Raw genomic sequence first — 18,741 nt, forward strand, 5'->3', positions numbered from 1 at the left:
GTGGTAAGCACTAGGTAGCCTATCTACCACAAGATCCAGGTACAGATTCTTAGTTTTAGCACTTGAATTTGCTTATTCGTGCTCAGCACTTGTTCAGAACTTGTTGTTAGCACTAAATAAGCTACAAATTACTACAGCACTCAACCTTCATCATTACCTAGTGGAAAACAGTTTTTGTACTTACTTTCCTCACTTGCTTAGAGAAAAACAGTTTGCATACTCACTTTCCTCACTAGTCTAGAGAAAAGTAGTTTTTTTATTCAGGCATGTCCAAGGGTCAGCTACCAGTGTTCTCTCCTGTCTATCTGATGAATCTGGGCATCTTGGAGCACTGTAGCATTTGCTTCATGTACACAGACAGCCCTCACCTCCTACCACCCAACACCACAACCTGTGAGAGATGCACTTATCTAGCCAAACTGGAGGTAAAGCTCTCTCCAACCAAGACTGAACTTGACAGTCAAGAGGAGAAGGTAAACACTTGCACCACACCACACTCATCACATAGTCCCACTAAACCTACACCACCAAAATCCACACATAGAAACACAAAAACATTCTCAGAAGCTCTCAATAATAATCTGATCAAGCAACAGAGACCTCCAAAGTAGAAATGCAAGCAACTTCCACCCTCCAACACAACCCAAATGATACATAGCCCACAGACTCAGTATCCTAATAAACTACAGCCCATAAGGCAAAACAACGTACCCAACACACTAATCATAGGTGACTCTATAGTCAGACACACTGATGTCCCACTCACCAGGCCAAACAAGGAGAAGTTTACTTTCAGCTGCCTGTCGGGTGCCAGGATCCACCACATAACCCATGCACACAGGTTACTCCACAACAAGTACAACCCAACACCCTAATAATGGTTTATTTCAATTACCCCGCTATTAACTGGGAAAACTACTCATGTACCAATGCTTTTGCTCAACGTTTTCTGGAAATCATCAATTCCAACGCCTTGGATCAACTTATCCACACCCCCACCAGGGGCAGCAATATCCTAGACCTGGTCATCACCAATATGGGCGATCGGTGTTCCACACCAGAGGTCAACTCCTCGTTGGTCAGATCTGACCACAAGCTGATCACCCCAGACATCCACATCCACAAAAGGAAACCAATCTAGTGGTCCTCTGCCATAAACAAACTCTACAACAGAAGAAAAAAACTGTTGCAAAAAAGAGTAAAATTCCATGATTGGAGGAAGTCCCTGGTCAGCCTCTGTAAGAAGCTGAGATCTCTCATAAAATCCTCCAAAGCTAGTTATGAAAACAAAATCAACACTGATTCTAAAGACAACCACAAAGCATTCTATAGCTATGTCAAGAATCTCAATGGCAACACTCAGATCTGCTCTGAGTTACAGCACAATGACACTAAATATGCAGAACCAACTGATATTGCCAACATCCTGGCAGATAGGTTCAGTGCTAACTTTACCCCCTCTCACCCCCTAAAGGGCCCATCTTTATACCAGAAGAATGCAAAGTTCCTGTAATCACAGCTGCACAGGTAAAAACCTCACTCTCCAAAGCCAAGAACACAGCATCCATGGGACCTGACAACATCCCAGGCTGCCTTCTACATGAATTACAGAATGAACTGGCACCCAACCTAAGTATCATGTTAATCATAGCCTCACCTCAGGCTTTGTGCCCATTGAATGGTGCATCATGATGGGTATCCCACTCCACAAAGGTGGGGCCACAACAGACCCTAGGAACTACCACCCCATTAGCCTGACAAGTCTGGTGTGCAAAACCATGGAATGTATTATCATGAAACTCATAAACAGAGACATTGGAGATCTCCAAACTCTGGACCCCACATAGTTCAGGTTTGTAAAAGGCAGATCATGTCTCCTAAAACTGATAGACTTCTTTGAAGCAGTCACCAAAGCCATAGATGAGGGTAAGGTGGTTCATATAGCCTATTTAGATTTCGCCAAGGCATTCAACACCATCCCCCACTCTGGAATTATAGATAAATTCACTAAACTAGGCATAAATCCGTATGTCACAAGATGGGTTGCCAACTGGCTTACTAACAGAACCCACACTGTGAAAGTAGCAGACTACAAATGAGACTTCAGACTAGAGACAAGTGGAGTACCACAGGGTTCAGTCCTCTGTCCTCTCCTGTTTGGTATCTACTTCTCTGAAGTACAGGCAAACACAGAAGGTCTTTGGCTAACTAAATTAACAGATGACTGCAAACTAGGAGCTATAATCGAAACTCCTAATGATGTGGACATCCTACAAAAGGGCCTCACTGAGACAGGTGCCTGGTGTGAAAGCCATGGTCTCAAGCTCAATGCCAAAAAGTGCATTGTCATTCCCTTTGGTAAAAAAACTCTGTACCCATGAACTACTACATAGGTGGTAGTCTACTTAACACCAAAAGTGTGATAAGAGACCTTGGGACACAGGTGGACAGTGGTCTCTCCTTTTATACTCACATCGCCACAGTGGTCAGGAAATCCTTCTACGTGGCACACCTCATCACAAAAGGTTTCTCATCCAGAAAAAAAGAGGTAATTGTTCCCCTCTACTCATCACTCATTAGACCCATTATAGAGTACAACGCCCTTTTGGTATGTACCTCACAAGACATCTACAACAACTGGAAAGGCTGCAAAAATACCTCACAATGAGGATTACTGGCCTCAAACAGCTGCCTTACACAGACCGACTCAAAAAACTCTAGCTTTATTCCATTGCATATCGCCTACTCAGAGGCGATCTCTTTGCAGGTCTTGAACCCAGGACCCTGTACACTATAGTCACAGTAGTTAACCACTAAGCCATCACAGCAGTAATAATCAGCCCTTGCCAGTCTCAAACCCAGAGCCCTAAACACCATAGCCACAGCAAGTCACCACTATCCCATCAGAGCACACAAGGCGGGAGACTCAAAATCCGTACATGTGAGAGGCAGGCACCTCGCTGGCCTTGTTCAAGAGAAATCTTGACCAATGGATGCCCAAGGGGGTGGGTGTGAGCACAAAAAAACAGGCTAGGCTTTAATAAAATGCCCTCGGGCAGATAGCCTAGTATGAACCTATGAACCTATGAACCTAAGTCACCACTAAGCCATCTTTCTCTGCCTAACATACAAAGCTATGTCAAACCCAGAGATGTTGGACATGCTCCACTTAAAGAAATCCCAATCCCTCCAAGCTACATGCTCTAGGGACCTAAACCTTGCCACCACAATAAACAGAACATGCGGGAGGGATATATTCCTGTCCCAGAGACTTCCTATACTCTGGAACAGACTACCTATCTATATCAAACAGAGATCCTCATTAGCACTCTTCAAGAAAAATCTTGATGATTGGATGGGTAATAGGAAATTCACCCGGGGATCACTTCTGTGGTTCTGCTTGATAGGGGCACAGAAAAATAATTTTCTTGGGTGGCAAAAGCCAGGGTACCTTTTTGGCTAGGCTTGTACAGGCCCTAGGGCCAATAGCCTAGTACCTACCTATGAACCTATGAAATATGACTTTGTCATTGTCCATGTTGGTGTGAATGACCTGTGATGTACCTCCCTGGACTACATGAAAACAGACATGGAAGAGCTCTCCGATCTTGTAGCCCAGGCAGGTATGACCATAGCCCTGAGTAGCATCCTGCCATCACCCAGAATGATACCACAGTACAAGGACAAAATGATTGACTTCAACAACTGGATAAGCTTCTGGTGTCATTCTAAGGGGATCCAGTATCTGTCTGCCTGGGACAACATGGTTGACAGACCACAATGCTTTGCCAGACATGGCCTGCAACTGTCACCCCTTGGATTCTGGATACTGGCTAAGGGTCTTGCCGCCCCTATATTGCCTTTTTTAGGCAAGGTTCAAATGACAAATTTACCACTGTAACAGGAACAGGCAAGCAGAAACTAAGGGTAATGCTACTCAATGCTAGAAGTCTAAATCTCAAAATGCACTCAATCGAGGCACTCCTTAAAATGGAGAACATCGATATCTGTGCAATGATTGTGACCTGGTTCAAGGCTCTGGAGAGCACCCTTGCGTTACCAGGCTATAACTCATACCACACTTTTCGGCCATCTAACCTGGACCAGAACACTAAAGGCAGAGGTGTGTCCATATTCGTTAAGGATATCCGCACCTCCAGTCTAGTCGTGCAGCATAATGCATCTGAGGTTATCCAAGTGCAACTAACTCTGGGCAAAACTACAATCCAGATTGTAGCTTGCTACAGATCCCCCACCATGCCCTAGGATTCCCACTCCTCTTTTCTTGATATACTGGAAAATATTAGGGTTCAACCAAACACCCTAATAATGGGAGATTTCAACTACCCCACCATTAACTGGGAAAACTACTCATGTACCAATTCCTTCGATCAACATTTTCTGGAATTCATAAATTCCAATGTTTTGGATCAACTTATCCACACCCCCACCATTGGCAACAATATCCTAGACCTAGTCATTACCAACATGAGTGACTGGTGTTCCACACCTGAAGTTAACTCCTTGTTGGTCAGATCTGATTATAAGCTAATCACCTTAGATACCCACATCCCACCCCCACCCACCATTAAGGAAACCATGATAAAAATTTCTCCAAAGCCAACTTCATGCTTCTTAAGACAGAAGTGGTGAACTTCATGACACCCATGCAGATGGACAATGCAGTTACGACTGTTGAATCCTACACAAATGCACTCTATAAGCACTTACACGAGTGCATGGATTGTGCTATCCCAAACAGAACCAAGATGCTATCCCCCCAAAAAATGAAGTCAATCTGGTGGTCTCCTGCCATAAACAAACTGTACAACAGAAGGAAGAAACTTTTGCAAAATAAAGTGAAATCCCATGAGTGGAGGAGCTCCCTGGTCAGCCTCAGTAAAAAGCTGAGATCCCTTATAAGATCATCCAAAGCTAGCTACGAAAACAAAATTGACACTGATTCTAAGGCAACCACAAAGCATTCTATAGCTATGTCAAGAATCTCAATGGCAACACCCAGATCTGCTCTGAGTTACAGCACAATGGTATGAAAATTACAGAATGAACTGATATTGCCAGCATCCTGGCAGATAGGTTTGATACTAACTTTCCCCCCTCTCACCCCCTAAAGGGCCCATATCTATACAGGAAGAATGCAGAGTCTCTGTAATCACATCTATGCAGGTAAAAGCTGCACTCTCTAAAACCAAAAACACAGCATCACTGGGACCGGACAATATCCCAGGCTGTGTTTTACATGAACTTCAGAACGAACTGGCTCCCCACCTAAGCACCATGTTCAGTCATAGTCTCATGTCAGACTTTGTGCCCACTGAATGGCGCACAGCAACAGTTATCCCACTCCACAAAGGGGGAGCCACCACTGATCCTGGGAACTATCGCCCTATTAGCCTGACGAGCCTGGTCTGCAAGGCCATGGAATGTATCATCATGGAACTCATAAACAAAGACATTGGTAACCTCCAAACACTGGAACCCACCAGTTCAGGTTTGTGAAAGGCAGATCATGCCTTCTGAACCTGATTGACTTCTTTGAGGCAGTCACCAAAGACGTAGATGAGGGTAAGGTGGTTCACACAGCCTATCTTGACCTTGTCAAGGCTTTCAACACCATCCTCCATTCTGGAATTATAGCTAAACTCACTAAACTAGGTATAAATCCCTATGTCACAAGATGGGTTGTCAACTGGCTCACTGACAGAACCTACACTGTAAAAGTTTCAGACTCAAATCTGACTTCAAATCAGTGACAAGTGGAGTGCCACAGGGTTCAGTTCTGGGACCTCTCCTGTTTGGTATCTACTTCTCTGAAGTACACTCTAAAACAGAAGGCCTCTGGCTAATGAAGTTTGCAGATGACTGCAAACTAGGAGCCATAGTCGAGTCCCCAAATGATGTGGACATCTTACAGAAGGGCCTCACTGAGACAGATGCCTGGTGTCAGAGGCATGGCTTCAAGCTCAATGCCAAAAAATGCATTGTCAACCCCTTTGGTAAAAACTCTGTACCCATAAACTACCACATAAACGGCAGTCTACTTAATGCCGAATGTGTGATAAGAGACCTTGGGTTCCAGGTGGACAGTAGTCTCTCCTTTGAAAATCACATCGCCACAGTAGTCAGGAAATCTTTCTATGCGGCACACCTCACCACAAAAGGGTTCTCATTCAGGAAAAAAGAGGTCTTTGTCCCCCTCTACTCTGCACTCATTAGATCCATTATAGAGTACAACGTCTTTTTTGGAATGTACCTCACAAGACATCTGCAGCAGCTGGAAAGGCCACAGAAGTACCTCACAAGAGGATTACTAGCCTGAAACAGATGACCTAAACTGACCATCTCAAAAAACTCCAGCTTTACTCTGTAGCATATTGCCTACTCCGAGGAGATCTCTGCCTAACATATAAAGCTATGTTAAACCCAGAGCTGTTGGACATGCTAAACCTAAAGAAATCCCATTCCCTCCGAGCTACATGCTGTGTGGACCTAAATCTTGTCACCACAATAAACAGGACATGCTGGAGACATAGATTCCTGTCTCAGAGACTTCCTATACTGTGGAACAAGCTACCCATCTATGTCAAGCAAAGTTCCTCATTAGCACTCTTCAAGAAAAATCTTGATGAGTGGATGGGAAATAGGAAATACACCCTGGGGATTACTTCTGTGGTTCTGCTTGACAGGGGCACAGGAAATGAACTTTCTTTGGTGGCGTTAGCCAGGGAACCTTGTTGGCTAGGCTTACTTAGGCCCTTGGACCAATAGCCTAGTACCTACCTATGAACCTATTAAAGTCTTTAATATCAAGGGAAAATACTGATTCAGTGAGTTTATAATGGGTACCAAAAAGCACACTTTTGTTTTATTTGGGGCAATAGAAATTTATGTTCTTTCAGCCATCTGTTAAAGGAGTGAAGGTCATATTCAAGTTTGACTTGGATGACTAAGTATAAATGGTCAGATCTAAATATAACCACACCATCCACTATAAAACCTGAAGAATAAGAGGTAGGCCATATATAGCTTTGATAATGAAGAATCAAAAGAGCAAGGCAGCATGTATGGAGCTTGGTGGAACACTTTTAAGTAGTGAGGCCAAATCAGTTTAGTGCCAGTCAGATAGGAAATCTTTAAACCATGTGCATAATTCTGAGCCAATGCCTGTGTCAAACAGTTTAAGTAACGTGATTTTAGCTTTCCTCCCTCCTAAAGAAATTTGCACCTCATTCTACACTGCATAATAAAGCTGAGGTAGTTGGTAAACTGAATAGTTAACTATGAAAAATAAGACCACTAAAAACCACAAGAACACAACAAATTTCATATGGTTTTCCATAAGAACTGTCATTCTATACAAAGAACATCATCAGACAAACACCCTTGAATTAATGAGCCACTTAAATAAACAAAATACAGTCACATGCATGACATGGAATCAGTGTTTTAACTCCTTCCTTCTCAAAACAGTTGTAAAATTTTCTTTATCATTGAGGCCAGGAAAATTGCAAGCATCCAGCCTTAATGACCAGCAATATTCCTTCCAATCTAAGTCTTCTTCTGCCTCAAATCTGTATTGAATTTTTTTACTTGATCTATAACATAAAATATAAATTTTACAACAATACAATAACTAAAGCGGTGTTGTTCTATGTGTTTTGCCAAAGCATTGCATATATCCAAATTCTTGACAGCATGCAGATGTTCATAAATCCTAAGAGTAAATTCCTTTGTAGTTCTCCCTATATAAAAATCATGATATTTGGTATAAGAAGCAATACAGACAACAAATGTTGATTTGCAAGTTTTTCCATCTTTTTCAACTTTCTGGTTTAAAAGCTCGCATCTGCGCTTTTCCCGCTGTTCCTGTAACTAATCTAGTCCGGACACAGATTTGCTATATCTAAGACTGTATGTAAGCTTCTGAGACCCCCAAACCTTTCTGTTTTGGAGGGAAGCCTTCTATCTTATCAGTGGGAGTAGTAAGGACTAGGTAGCCTACCTACCACAAGAGGAGTGGTTTTAGCTAAGAAATTGCAGTTTATTGGCCATTTGGGCAGTTTTCCCATCTCTTTCAACTTTCTGGTTTAAAAGCCTGTATCTGCACCTGTTTCCCACCTTTCCTGTAACTAGTCTAGTCCAGATACAAATTTGCTGTATCCAGGACTTCTGAGTGGTACCAAAGTCTGCTCTTCAATTTTTCCCTTAGATCTGCTAGTTCTCTCCTCTCCTGCACTTTTACTAGATTATTACTCTAGCACTTTACCAGACTTCTTGTAGCAATTATTGTAGCACACAAAAGTGCTACCAGCACTAAATGTTCTACAAGGAAACAGCTCCAGTACTTATTAATGACCACCCCTCCAGTCATGTCTAAAGGTCAGTTCCATGTGCTTTCTCCTATTAAAACGAACCAACCACAGCAAAAGGTAACCACAGCAAAAAATAAAAAGCAGAGCAGGATAACAGGAACTTTAATTATCGAGTCGGCCCAAAATGAACAAACAAAAGGACGAACAAACAACACACTAGACACCACATATATACTATAATATAGTAATTGAACAATTTAACAATTTAAATAATTAAATAATTAATACTTAAAAGACATCAACACACAAACACATGAAATAAAACCATTTTACTAATTTTTACTAATATATAATATAATAAAAGTAGTATAGTATGTTTAGATGTACTTCCAAATTTAAACCTCGGTTTTTTTAGTATTATACTTTAAAGTATGCGTTAAATTATGCTCATGTGGTGTTGTTTATATATTAGGTTGTGATTGCCCCTTTTGCTAATATTATATTGGCCAGACTAAAAACAAACTTAAAGTTGGGTGTACTAGAACATATTGGTGCTTTCTCCTATTAACCTGGTGAACTTGGGCATCGTGGGGCAATGTAGCAAATGCCTCATGTACACTGACAACCCTCTCCTCTTACCTCCCAACACTCAGACTTGCAAGAGATGCACTTATATATCCAAACTGGAAGACACACACTCTCCAGCCAAGACCAGAATAGCTGGTTAAGAGGAGAAGGTCAACACTTGCACCACACTACATGGAACACATAGCCCTCCAAAACACACACCAACACTGCTTTCACATAAAAACACAAACCCCACACCCACCTTTATGGAGGCTGTCAATACACATCTACCCAAACAGCAGAGACCTCCAAGGCAGAAACGCATTCGACCACCAAAACACAACGCTAATCATGAGACACATAACTCTCCTAAACAGTGTGCCACTCAACCAAACCCCCTAAGGCAAAACAGCATGCCCAACAGACTAGTCAGTTTGAATAAGGAGAAAGTAACAGTCAGCTGCCTGTCAAGCGCCAGGGTCCACCACATTAATGCATGCACTCAGGTCCCTCGACAACAGGTACAAATATGACTCTGTCATTGTACATGTGGGTGTGAATGACCTGAGATGTACCTCCCTGGACTACATGAAAAGAAACATGGAGGAACTCTCAGATTATGTAGCCCAGGCAGGTATTGACCCTAGACCTGAGCAGCATCCTACCATCACCCAGAATGATACCACAGTATAAGCAGAAAATGATTGATTTCAATAATTGGCTAAGTTTCTTGTGTCATTCTAAGGGGATCCAGTATCTGTCTGCAGGGTGACATGATTGACAGACCTCGATGCTTTGCCAGGGATGGCCTGCATCTGTCACCCCTGGGCTTCTGGATACTGGCCAAGGCTCTTGCCACACCTATAGTGCCTTCTTTTAGGCAGTGTGCCAAAGACCAAATTACCACTGTAACAGCTACAAACAAATGCAATCTGAGGGTCATGCTGCTCTACTCTAGAAGTCTAAATCTCAAAATGCACTCGCTCAAAGGACTCCTTAAAATGGAGAACATCAACATTTGTGCTGTAACAGAGACCTGGTTCAAGGCAGCAGAAAGCACTCCTGCACTACCAGGCTATAACTCATTCCACACCTTTTGGCCCAAGAACTTGGACCTAAGCTCCAAAGGCGGTGATGTTTCTATATTCAAAAAGGATGCACACACCTCCAGACTGGTAGTCCAATGTAACACATCTGAGATACTTCAGGTGCAGCCAACATTGGGTAAGACAGCGATTCAGGTCTTAGCCTGCTATAGGTCCCCAACCATGTCCCAAGACTCACACTCCACGTTCCTAAGCACCTTGGAGAATATTAGGGTCCAACTTAACACTCAAGAAAAGCACACAATGGCTGGAAACCAGGAATACAGGCAAATTATTTATTGAAACACTGGTAAGCGCTTTCGTCTGGTGACCATCACCAGACTTCATCAGACAAATGCAAACATCACAATTAAAAACTTTTATACATATCCTAAATTGGATAATTAATTACTAACTAGTTAATTACAAACACAAGCTATCATAATTTTATTAATTTTATTTATTTATTTATTTATTTATTTATTTACATTTGTTGACCAGGAGTGTCCGACTGGACATAGGTCCATTTTCAGCGGAGGCCCGGGGGGGAAAGCTCCACAGTTAAAATAAACAGACAGTAGTTACATTGGATTACATAGCGATTAACAATTTGATTAACATAGCAATTAAATACAAATACATTTACAGATGAAGAACATAGTACATCAGTAGACAACTAGAATCTTTATCTGCAAAGTACATAACAGAAATTAACAAATGTTACAATAAGATGTTCCTGCAGTATAATAAGTACTAGGCTTATGAGCATCTGAGCTTGCTATAATCAAGGTAGTTAGTGGGGTGGAAAGAAAGGTAGTGGTTGGATGGTGTGGGTGATATTAGAGTGGGAGTTGCAAGGGCATAGCCAGCATGTTTTTAGGTGTGCTTTTAGTAAAGTTTTGAAGTGCGTGCATGATGGTACGGAGGTAATTGTGGGTGGGATGGAGTTCCATAATTTGGCTATGGTGCAAGAGAATAGTGCTTCACCAGCAGAGTTATTGGCTTTAGTGATCTGCAAGTGATTTTTGTTGCTGGATCTTAGTGGTCTGGTGGTGCGATAGGGTTGGAGTAGATTCTGGAGGGATGGGACATTTAGTGGATGGTTTACTAGTTTGCGGGCGAGTGAGAGTTGATACCATTGAAGGAGGTGAGGGAGTTCAAGCCAGCCCAGTTCAGGAAGTGAGAGACAGTGGTGACTACGGTAGGATGCCCCTGTGGTGAATTTGGCGATTTTGTTGTAGCAGGTCTCTAGCCTGTTTAGATCGCATTGCCTTAGGTTGGTATATATTGGAGAGGCATAAAGTAGGGTGGAGATAAGGTGGGAATTTGCTATTGAAATCTTTGCTGCTTTGGTGAGAAGTTGCTTATTTCTGTATAACGCTCCTAGTTTTTTGTGGACTTTTTTTATGGTCATGGATATGTGAATGTCACATTTTAATTTATTGTCTATTTCCACTCCTAACAATTTGGTGTGTTCAGTTGGGTATATAGTGGTGTTGTCTTTTGCCGTGATGTTAAAGTGAGAGTTGTTTTGAGTATGTTTGGTGGGTTGGAAGATGAGTAGTTTAGTTTTGCTTGGGTTGAGTATTAATTGGGCATTGCATAACCAAGTTTCAACAGAGGGAAAGGCTTCTTGTGTGACTTTTTGCAGTTTGGGTAGTGACTGGGCTGAGCAGATGATGGTTGAGTCATCTGCGTATTGTATGAGTGTGCCATGTTTGGTGGCAGAGGCTAGATTATTGGTAAAAACAGAGAAGAGTAGGGGGAAACAGGTAGTTAGGAGATATGTCATTCTGCCATACAACAGATTGTTGGCGGTCAGACAGGTAACTCTAAAACCAGTTGGTGACTGATTGAGAGAAGGATAGGTTACTGAGGACAGAGATGAGTTGTTTGTGTGGGACCATGTCAAATGCTTTAGCTAGGTCTAGGAAAGTAGCAGAGGAGAGATAGCCATTGTTTTTATGCTGAAGGATAGTGTTAGTAAAGGAGAGTAAGGCAGTGGTGGTGCTATGGTTTGGTCGGAAACCATGCTGAGTACTGGAAAGGAGGTTGTTAGTAAGGAGGTAGTCTGATACCTGAGAGTGTATGCATCTCTCTAGTATTTTGGAAAGTGGAGAGAGAATAGCTATGGGGTGGTAATTGGTTAGTTCTGTGGAGGGGCCGCCTTTGTGGAGGGGAATTATATGTGATACTTTCCACAGTGTGGGAACGTAACTTTCTAACAGAGATTGGTTAATCAAGATGGATACTGGGTAGGCTAGAGCATCAGCTGCGATTTGTAGGTATTTACTTGGGAGGTTGTCTGCTGCTTATTTGGTGGGCTTAAGTTTAGTTAAGAGTTTTTTATGTTGGAGGTAGGTACAGGAGAAAAACAGAAGGCAGTGGGGAGATTACTAGTTGAAGGTGTGGGTTGGAGGGGAGGCAGGTTGTTTTCAGCTAGTGATAGTATGGTTTGTGTGAAGTGTGTGTTGAATGAGGTAGCAATATTTTCGGAGGAGTGAGGGATGTTAGGAGGAGGGATACTAACTTTACCTGGGTGGAGGATGGAGTTTATGGAGGACCAGAATTGTTTGGGGCTGTGTTGGGAGGAGTCTAGGACAGACTGGTAATATTGGAATTTGTCCTGTTTTATTAGCTTTTTGACTCTATTGCGTAGGAATTTCTGTCTAGTTGAGGGGGTTTTGGTTTTGCACAAGTGCTCCCAGGCTTTTCCCTGTTTTTCATTTCTGACTTAGTGGATTTCTGTAGCCATGGGAGGGTTGTGCTTTGGTTTGCTTCATAATTAATTCATGAAATATAAAATTAATGAAAATTAATAAAAAAATAGTAGTTGAAGCAGCCCAGAACAAACCACCAAAGTAGACACATCCACTTTTAAACAATTATATATGATCACATTCCCTAAAAACATATATATTATAAAACATAGAATAAATCCTTATAAATTAATATAATTTGGACTACTTTTATTCAACTAGCAAATACTTTTAATTTAATCTTACTAGAAATGGATGTCACATCATTAAGTCCTGGTGGAAAATAAGCATTTAAAAAAACTTGCCACCAAGCTTCCTTTTCTTCAAGGTCTAGTTTCCAAGGTCCCCCCTTAGCCTCACACTTTACTTGTTGTATAACCAAAAATTTAAATGTGTGATTAGGAAATATCTTTAAATGTCTATAGAAGACATTTCTTTTGTCCTGTTGACGGATCTCATAAAAATGTTCATAAATACGCTGGGCAGGTTTACGCTGCATTTTCCCAATATAAAAAGCTGGACATTGGGAACAAACAGCAGCGTAAAGAACTGCATAAGTGTGACAATTAAATCTACCCTTATTCACAATTTTTTTTATTACAGATGCTAATAACTGATGTTCTCAATATGTGCCTACATTGATGGCACATGCCACAGGGTACCATACAACCCTTAGTCTCAGTAATGAAAGGCTTTTCAAGCAAACATTTTATATTCCTACCCATCCGAAATACAAACTTGGGATGTCTTCCAAATGTATCTAACATTGCCGGTTCACGGACAGAATGGCCCAATTTTTTTAGACGATGTCCTGCACTATATAACTATCACTAGAATATGTACAAACAAAGGGGCATACAATCCCCTCATTATTGTTAGTAATTTTTTTGTGGTTGCCCATCAGTAAGTGTATTTTCCCTTAATTAATATTATGGTTGTTAATATTGAAAGGCATAAAATATTGATCATGTCTAATCGTGTCCATACTTTGCAATATAGGAACATAAAAAATGTTACTCCATTTGTTAATAACCTCATGTTTGATGTTATATACCAATCCAGCAGGATATCCCCTATCAAGTAACATTTTGCCCATAAAATCACATTCCAATAGAAAATCATTAAACAGTGAGGCCATCTTGGCAGATCTAACAAATTGGCCCTTAATTATCCCATGCTTAATATGTATACGATGGCTACTAGAAAAATGAAGGATACTGTTCGAATATGTGGGCTTCATGAAAATTGTTGATTTTATATACCCGTCTCCTATTTTTGTAATTAATACATCTAAATAGGAAATCTTTTCCATTTCCACTATATGAGTAAATTTAAGGGAATCTGTACTTTTATTAAGATATTCAATACATTCAGGTATATCATCTAAGGGTCCAGTCCATGCCACAAACAAGTCATCTAGGTATCGAAGATATAAGGCAATATGTGCAAAGAAAGGTGAACAAAGCAACCAATGTTTCTACCACAAAGCCGTCACTATATTAGCAAATAAGGGTCTGCAAGCTGACACCATTGCTACACCCTCAAGCTGTTTAAAGTGATGACCTTCAAAATAGATGTAATTATTTTTTACTACCATCTCCATCAGTTGGGTATATGTATTAATCAGCCCTTGTTCAATACCAAATTCTTCATACAAAAAGTTGGAGAACCACTTCAACCCCATTGCATGGGGAATACAACTGAAAAGGTCCTTGACATCATTCATGATAAATACTCCACTTTCCCCAAAGGGAATAAGACCTTTACATTTTTCCAAGAATTACCATGAATCACAGCATAAATGGGGAATGTTCAGGACCCTTTCTTTAAGCTTACTATCCAAGAACCTGGCTATGTAACTAGTTTTTGACCAGCCTGAGTCAACAATTGGACATAGAGGACGGTTAGCCAGGTCCTTCTGAATTTTCAGAACTCCAAATATGACAGGGAATTTAGGAGTTTCAATTGTTATATAATTATAGTCATCAATATTAATTTGGTCCTGAGTGACCATATCCAAAAGTTCCCAGTCAATCATATAGTAAGCTATATTAACTTCATAAAGAGAAGCCTCGCTGTAAGTATTACTATATAATAGCTTAAACATATTCTGCACATATTTGTCTTTATGAACAATCACCATCCCTCCCTCCCTCCCTCCCTCCTGCTGAGAAAATTGGGTCATTCTTATGTGTAAACAGGCAATGTTAGATACATTTGGAAGACATCCTAAGTTTGTATTTCGGAAGGGTAGGAATATAAAATGTTTGCTTGAAAAGCCTTTAATTATTGAGACTAAGGGTTGTATGGTACCCTGTGTTATGTGCCATCAAGGTAAGCACATACTGAGAACATCAGTTATTAACATCCGTGATAAAACAATTGTGATTAAGAGTAGATTTAATTGTCACACTCATGCAGTTGTTTATGCTGCTGTTTGTTCCCAATGTCCAGCTTTTTATATTGTGAAAATGCAGTGTAAACTTGCCCAGCGCATTTATGAACATTTTTCTGAGATCCGTCAACAGGACGAAAGAAATGCCTTATATAGACATTTAAAGATATTTCCTAATCACACATTCAAATTTTTGGTTATGCAACAAGCAAAGTGTGAGGCTAGGGGGGACCTTGGAAACTACACCTTGAAGAAAGGGAATCCTGGTGGCTAGTTTTTTTAAATGCTTATTTTCCACCAGGACTTAATGAGGTGATATCCATTTCTATTCAGCTTAAATTGAAAGTATTTGCTAGATGAATAAAAGTAGTCTAAATGATATCAATTTATAAGTATTTATTCTTTGTTTTATAATATATATGTTTTTATGGAATGTGATCATATATAATTGTTTGAAAGTGGATGTGTCTACTTTGGTGGTTTGTTCTGGGCTGCTTCTACTATTAATTTTTATTAATTTTCATTAATTTTGTATTTCATGAATTAATTATGCTAGCTTGTGGTTGTAATTAACTAGTTAGTAATTAATTATCCAATTTAGGATATGTATAAAAGTTTTTAATTGTGATGTTTTAATTTGTCTGAAGAAGTCTTGTGATGGTCACCAGACGAAAGCACTTACCAGTGTTTCAATAAATAGTTTGGCTGTATTCCTGGTTTCCAGCCTTTGTGTGCTTTTCTGGATTGTTTGGTTTGCTGCTCTTACATAGGCTTCTTTTCATGTGGTTTTGCTCCATGGCTGAAGGAAATTCAGGCGTCACTTAAAAAGATTTTAAGCAGCTCAGAGACTCTGTTCACTCCTTAACAGTTTTAGTGCAACACCTTTTACCTAAGCTGGTTATGGAGAAAGGAAGTTCTAGCTTGGATACTAACTTTAATGAGACACCAGCAGTACTGAGCGAAGGAGGTATTTAATCTAATCCTGAACAATTTCCTCCTCTCCCTTCCCGGACTGGAGGCTCTTTTTTAGCTAGCAATACTAATGTTAGTGATATTCCACTTGGTACGCTGGATTCCTGGGTAGATAGGAATGTGCCACCACCTCAGCACAGTGCGAGTGTTTCGAATTCTGTGGACACTAAATTAACTGTTTTCAAGAACAGGTTAATGGATTACAAAATGCTACAAAAAAACATCTATTTTAATGAGTGTCTTAGAATCCACCAAATGCCTAAAGATCTCCAGACTTTGAAATTTCCAACAGGACTGGTTCAGCATTCACTTTTTCACCAAGAGTTGCTGACTCTTTTTGACTGGCATGGCTGTGAGCTTATGGAACTCATGGTAAAGCATAATAAAACCTGCCTCGATAAGATGCTAGAACAAATTTGTGCTTTGGATCAGGACATCCTTTCGACAGGACTTTATGAAAGCTGCCATCACCAATATGACTAGATTTTTAAACAAGTGAATGGCATGGTATCTATCATTGCCAATCGCAAGACAAAGAAGCTTGAACATGACCACAAAGCATATCAGGCAGGAAAAGCCTATCCTGCACCACCAGCTGTTCGAGGGAACCATGGCTAACAGCATGACCAGACTACGGATTTGAGTGATCCTGTCATGACCTATCTTGAAGGTGATGAAGTCCCTTTAGAGCCACTCAGGCCGAGGAGTTTGGAGAGACTCAAGATCAGGAGGCCTCAACATTGGAATCCCTATCGACAGGGGAATGCTTGGAACCAACAGGCCCAGAGGAATTGCCAATTTTTCAAAATGAGGAGGCAACAGAGGTGACTTTTTCAAGGAAACTGGATATTATTTCCAATTCAACTTGCGATTTTAAAATTTATAATTACATTAGTATTCCATTTACTGTTCACAGAGCTGACTTATTTAGTAAAGGGTGCAATTTTGTACCTAGTAAAATTCGCAACATTGGAGAGCTTATTTGTGATTTTAAAATGTATATAAGGAATTTAAACTTAAAATTTTTGCATAGAAATGAATATAATGACAACTATAGTCTTAGCTCCTACTACTTAACCACTCCCATAGCTCCATACTAACTTTGCTTTTCCATCACTCTATAATATAATCTCACAAAACACTCCACCCAACCCTCACACTCTGAACACTAAGTAAACTATAAACTCACAAAACCCATAAAGACTCTCTCTTCCACTATCTATATCTTTAACACCTACCTCTGCAAACTTCCCCCCTATCTCTATTTAACTATTACTATCCACTAAACTATCATATCTCTCACCTGTCCATGACTCTACTCTTAAACCTCTTCTGGCAAATCACACACTCACCCAAGTCACTAACTTCAGTACCATTTAAACTCTCTTTACATCACCCCTGAACCCCACAACTTCTAACCTTCTCATTCAACTAAGTTTTCCCCATCTCCTCTCACTACATCCCTTTTACTCTACTCACCACTAGTTTCATCATACACCCCCAAATCTATTCCTCGCTCTCCATCCTTCCCCTCTGGCCCCCTCTCCCTTCTCCTGGCTCCTCCCAATATCTCCTGAACAAAATAACCCAATCCCTATTGCTTCTACAAACTCAAAATCACTACACATTGCTTCTCCCTTCTCGCAACCTATTGTCCAATAGAAGTCCAGAAACATTCTTTCAGAAAACATTATAACAAACCCTGACAACCTACCTGAAATTTCTCCCCCTAGGTTAAACATCTCTATAAAAAACTGACAGGAAATTGTCTCTAAATTCTTCATCCTCTTTAGCTACCCTTATAAAAAGATTATACCAAAGTTGCTCTCCTATTTCCAAACCCTTACTAGTTACCCCCTCTCCTACAAGTTAACTCCAAAAAACACATCTGACTGAAGTCCTCCTCACTCTCTTGGACATGCTCCTCTACAAACACATTAACACAGCCTCCTATACACATCTACAGGACAAAATTGTACACTTGGCTTGGTCCTCTACACTACTTCAAACAATATCCAACACATCAACCATAATCTTACACCTCATCAACATCAACTGGTTTTCCCAGCAAATCAATAACATAAACCACCAATAACACTCCCTTCAAAGTTTTCCCAGCTAATCACTACAATCTCAATCCCATCTCATCACTACTCCTGTGGCTTCATCACCCACTGGATTCTAGCCTCATTCCTTGCCTTCTCCTACAGTCTCCACCCATCAGACCCTCCTGGTGTGCATTTTTCTAAAACCTCAACCCATCTCCCTTGCACTATTCAACTAACCCATAGATTTCATAAAGTACCTAAATGACAAAACTTTAAAAGACTTCATGCCTTAACCTTACTTCCCCAGGACAACTTAAACTCTTCTACCTTTAAAAAACTTTAGAAACAAATTCAGCACAACAAATAAAAAAATGCTTGACAAAACCTTATCTCCTTAGAGAACAAAAGCAGAGAAACAATCTCTGAAAGCCTGAACCAAAAAGAAATACTACCAAACAAAACGCTAAAAGGGGTAAAACAAATTCCCCTCTAAAAGAGAAATAAGAATAATTCAAAAAGACAAAAGACAAAACCCACAGACAACAAAAATAAAACTGCTCCAAATCTCTGACAAACAAATCC

This window comes from Protopterus annectens, chromosome 5.part0 (genome assembly GCF_019279795.1).
Source record: "Protopterus annectens isolate FY-2018-M chromosome 5.part0, PAN1.0, whole genome shotgun sequence".
In the NCBI taxonomy this organism is placed as follows: domain Eukaryota; kingdom Metazoa; phylum Chordata; order Ceratodontiformes; family Protopteridae; genus Protopterus; species Protopterus annectens.